This window comes from Anarrhichthys ocellatus, unplaced genomic scaffold (assembly GCF_004355925.1).
Source record: "Anarrhichthys ocellatus isolate YVR2014 unplaced genomic scaffold, GSC_Weel_1.0 scaffold78, whole genome shotgun sequence".
Lineage (NCBI taxonomy): Eukaryota > Metazoa > Chordata > Actinopteri > Perciformes > Anarhichadidae > Anarrhichthys > Anarrhichthys ocellatus.
The window spans coordinates 213263-218912 of record NW_022280108.1 but is presented as its reverse complement, the minus strand read 5'-3'; positions in this window follow the sequence as shown (position 1 = coordinate 218912).

Sequence of the window (5650 nt, the reverse complement as noted above, 5' to 3'; positions counted from 1 at the left end):
ATGATTCATTAAATGATTTAACACGGCTGCCCTCTAGTGGTTAAATCATATAATGTTTATGATTCATTAAATTATGTAACACTGATGTAACACTGCTCAGGTCCGTCTTTGTTCATCCTGCATCGCTCTGTTCTGTTCTTTAATGTAACGTTACTGGAGCGACGGAGCCTCTCCCAACTGTTAGCAGACTGTTGTGCTAGCAAGCAGGCTCGCTCGCGAGGTGTACCCAGCATGCAGTTCGGCGGTGAAATTTTATAAATGTACAATTGTTGGTGTTACAAATTGTTTATGTGTCACAGACTGTTGTGTTCTGTTGTGTTTTTCTCTGTTAAATTAGTTGTGGGTTGTTAATTGTTGTGTTATGAAGTTATGACCATAACTAGCGCTGACCGCTGTGCATTAGCAGCAAAGAATACATTTAGCTGCCTGTTGAAAGCAGACAGCAGTTGTTTTGGCTATGCACCGGTGTGTGAAGAATTCATATCATACGGGAAATTGAAACCGATATACTGCCCAGCTCTAGTCTTTATTATAGTTTGGACAATTTTGTTCCAATATTTGACGGGCCGGATTCAAAAGCCCAACGGCCGTAGTTTGCCCGTGCCTGGGATAGCGTCTAGCTGAGTGTCTTCTTCTGCTTATTGTAGCTTGTTAAACAGCTGACTGACGCATTACCGCCGCCAGGTGGTGGGAAGCTATATTGTAACTGAGCGTCTCATGGAGAACAGTAATATCTCTGGTGCCTCGCGGCCCACAGGTGCAAAACTGAAAGTTTTTTGCGGGGTTCTAGGTGGCGTTTGCGGCCCCATCGTGGGCCGCGGCCCCATGGTTAAGAATCACTGCTCTAGCTCTTAACGAGCTGCGCAATACACACCCATCATAACATCATAACATTACCATGCATTCATAGCACAGACACACTATAGGGACAAATATTATACATGTTGATGTTACTATAGCTGTAAAAAGACAAATGCTTTGATCCAACTATCCCTGTTAAATACGCCGATACATCCTTCCTCTGCATCCCTTTATATCCGCACCATATTTAATATACTATACTGTACCTTGTCTCTGCACCACTTTTGTTTCTGCTTTTATCTTTTGTTGTATGAATTGCACATGTGATATTTTTATTGTTAAGCACTGTACCGGAGCCGGCAAAAAAGCAAATTCACTGAACAATGTTCTGTTTTGTTATGTTATGTCATGTATGTGACAAATAAAACTAAAAATTAGAAATTTGCATCACCAAAATACTTTATATTCATATGCAATGATACCTCTGATTGACTTTGTTTATAGCTGTGTGTGTGTGTGTGTGTGTGTATGCATATGAATTTTGTTGATTTTTATTTGTTTTCGTAGTGTAATTGTCCTTTAATCTTATTTATTATTATTATTTTGTGTGTATGTGCGTTATACAACCCATGTGCTGAAAATGTTTTACCTGATTTCTTTCCATATCAATTTTTGTCAATATAAAAGCTGTGTGTGTTTAAGGTGTTCAGACATTAAAGTAACTAAATATCACACAACTTCAAGGCTTGAATATGTGTTTTTGTTTTGTTTTTAACTCTATGTTATGATATGACCATATGATGGTGACTGCTGGTTACTTCGTTTTGCAGCACATGAATTTAACATTTTTCAGACATAACAAAATTATGCATTTGGATTTTATTTGTTTTAAATGCAGCGTTATAATTAACATTGTTTTTTTACGCCGACATGGTTGTGACATAAAAGGGGCGGAACCTCCGCCGGCCAGCACTGTAGGCGACTGACGTCACCAGAAACGGCTAGCTACCCAGTTGTTTTGGAAGAAGAAGAAGAAAAAGGGTCACAAGCGGAAGAAACACCGGATTTGGGTTTTGGAGAGTATTCGATTTTTGGTCCTGCTCTATAGTTTGTTTTTTTAAATACATTTTGAATAATGTCGACGCCGGCAAGGAGACGGCTTATGAGAGATTTTAAAAGGTACCGCAACGTTTTGGCCATTTCTTCTGTTTAGTGTGTGTGTGTGCAGCTAGCGTAGTTAGCTTAGCGTTAGCTCCTGGTGCAGAGAATGCTGTTTTTAAAGCTTTGTCTTGGAGTTATTGTGGAATAAACTCCTTCGTTTGCATGTTGTGTCATCGTACGTGGCATTTGTAGGCTTGACAAATTGATTATTGTCTATTTTCAATTGCATTTTGACGATATCCGGTGAAGGCTCTTTGCTGTTATGCTACACAGGGAATAACGTCAGTCTGTGCTTTGTTTTTGTTGGTGGCTAGTTTGTTTGTTTGTTAGCTTAACGTCAGGTGCAAACTAGCAGCGGATAGCTGAGTTAGGTGAGGTGGCTTAACGTTAAATGTGGCTTTAAAAAAGATCCAACAAACCGGCTGTCTTGTCCTTGTCTGGCCCTGATTATTAGCTAAATATGATCCTAATTACTCTGTGCAGTCTGCAAGCTGTGTGTTTAAGTGGTGCTGTTCATAAAGGTAACATTAGCTAATTTCAACCAGTCAGCATTATGGTTTCAATGCCCCCCTTCTTCTTCTTGGCAGCAACGTGGCTCCCAGGTGTTGCACAACCCTGTGTGTGGGTCAATGGGTGCTTCATCTCAATATTTAAGGTGTCTTGACATGTGCCTGCCACCTCTTCTTAAAGCTTTATTATTATAAGTATATTTAAACAACCCCATATATCCCCTCTTGTGTAACTTATTATCACTTATTATCACAGGTGTGCTGTGAGGACGAGAATGTGTCTGGGTGTTGTGAGAGAGTCACACCTGCTTGTAATACCTGCCGTCCCCAATCTGTTGCCTGGCTCCATATGGCATCCTACCATGTTATTCTCAGACACATGCACAGACACATGCACACACCTGTCAGTGGAAAAGGAAAAAGATCCTAAGCTGTTCTACTAAGAACAGCCGTTGAAGCAGGGTGGATAAGGTGTCTGTAACTCTACTCTGCTCCCCAGGTGGTAAACCGTAACACACCGAGTTAAGAAAAACCCCACAATGGTGCATTCCTGGATCAGCCTTGTGTGATATTGTCTGTGCTCCCCTTGTTTGATCTTAAGTCAAATTTATTTGCACAATAAATATCTTGAAACTAAGCTCATTGCTTGAACAAGCCAAGAAGAGGTTTTAGTTCGGTACCTTTTGATGTGAAAAAATAACACTTTGTTGTTTAAGTGCTGCTCAAAAAACACCTGAAGTTCTTCAGATTATATTCAGCAAAGCAACCCTTTCATTTCCTCTCAGCAACCATCAGCTTACACTTCAATACTTTCTGTTTCTCTCTTCTTTCTATACTATTATTGCTCCTCACAGTACTTATGTGAGGGTTCAGCTTTATAATAGCATTTAGTTTGTTTTTATGTATCTCCAGATGTCTGGACTCACTAAACTAGCACACCGTAGTCAAACAAGTTGTATCTGAATGCCAGTTTCAGGTATGTTATTACGAACAGAAAGCATTCTGAGGCTGCAACTAGCAAGTCCATTTTGATAAGTAACCACATATATTCAGTTTTAAATGATATGAAAACAGACAAAAACACAAATCCACACATTGGTGAAGCCAATGAGAGAATGGTTAGCAGGTTTTTTTTTATTCATAAATTACTTGAATATCAAAATAATACCAATCGATTAATTGACTACTAGCTTCATATTTCTGTCAAAATGAACCATCACAGAGTGCCCTCACTGCCCCACTACTTCCCCTAATCTGCTGTCTGCAGAGCGATCAGTAATCCTCAGTTTCACAAGTCAAATGAAGTGACCACCAGTCTGTGTAGTGGTGGAGTTAAGTGGAGCCTCCTTCAGCTCAGGCAGATTACAGTAAATGAGGTTAATTGCAGTGAGTCTGTCTGAGGGACTCAGACTTACAAACCAGCCTGTGTTATAGCTCTAAGCGCTTATTAAACCAGCTTTCATACAGGGAGGGGGATTGTAGGCTGACATAGTCTGTGGTGGTTCTGGTCATGTGAAGCAATGAAGACACAATAATGTACTCTGAGTATCAGCAACGGGCCCGACAGACTAGATTATAGTCTATTCTGAGCACGCTGCCTTTGTTTGTCTTATAGGCTCCGCTGATCAATAGTTTAACAAACCAGCCGCTGTTTGTCGGAAACTTCATTTACAGGAAATGTTGACCTGCGACGTCTGTGTGTTTTAATTTGTTGACGTCTTTGTTGCTAGGTAGATGTTGTTGAGATAGCTTGTCAGTCAAACAGCTCGGGGCTGTTGTCTTTGTGGAGCTAATGATTATTGTCATGAATGATTAATCCATTCTTATTATTGTTGGTTATCCCATGATTGGTCATTTATGCAAGACAAATCCTCGTGTTTACAAATGGTCTTGGCTATTATTTCATCTAATTAAAAAAAACCCAAAAGTATGCATTTACTATTAAGGCCTATTTGAAACTGTGCCAAATATTTAAAGGTGCTCAAAGAGTATATCTCTCTATATCTCTATATATATCTCTCTCTCAACATGGAGCCGGCGGCTAGATGCTAACATTGCTAACAACGACAACAGTGCTGACAGTGTTTATCGGGGAGGGACTTAACTTTCAAGTCTTTATAAAGTTATTACCAACAATTTTGATTATCAATTAATCGTTTTAATCAAACCAAAAAGCCAGAAGTTTGCAGGTTCCAGTTTCTCCGATGTCTGGATTGTTTACTATTCTCTGTTTTTATACTACACGATTTTGGACTGTTGTGTTCAGACGAAACTAAACATTTTAAGAATTCACCTCTTGACAGTTTTCACCATTTTCTTACATGTGTTTGAGAAACGCGTCGATTAATCAGTAATGAAAGAAATTATCGTTACTTCTAAGCACCAAACTCTCATTTGTGAAACCAACATGTTAGCACTATGTTAGCTTAGCATAAATCAGTCATAAACACAGTCTCAGACACTTGAGTTTCCGGAGATTTCATGAACTGGGCTCCAGTTTCGGTCATCAGTGTTTCAGAGTAACAAAACACACATATTCATGAGAAACACCAGGGAGCCTCTCCTCTCTTTTTAGGGTTTGCTTGTCTGTAGTTAATCCGGATATCCAGAGGTGTTCTCAGGTGAAGTTGGACTCTCGTGGCTGAAGCCTTCAGGCCTCTGATCCTCTGGTCTGGGTTCAGCAGTGCTTCAGAATCAGATCCTGATCCCCTGGTCTGGGTACAGTAGTGCTTCAGAATCAGATCCTGATCCTCTGGTCTGGGTACAGTAGTGCTTCAGAATCAGATCCTGATCCACTGGTCTGGGTACAGTAGTGCTTCAGATGAGCAGTAATGGTGGCGCTCATGTTGACTGACATGTGACGGCAGGATGGCCAGAGTGATCCTGCAGGCCTGGCTGTCTACTGAAGTCATGTTGATATAGCAGCTCGTGGTTTGACTGATAATTATCCTGCAGTCAAGGTGTTAATTAAAATCCTCACGCTCTCTCCCCTCTGCCTCCCTCTTCTTTCTCCCCCGTTTTGTTTCCCATCTGTTTCCATTCTCATTTTCTTCTGTCTCTTTATCTGTTTCTCTTTTTTTGCTCCCCATCTTTTTGTCTTGTTTTGGTCTGCCTCTCTGCCTCTCTCTCTGTCTCTCTGCCTCTCTGCCTCTCTGTCTGCCTCTCTGTCTGCCTCTCTG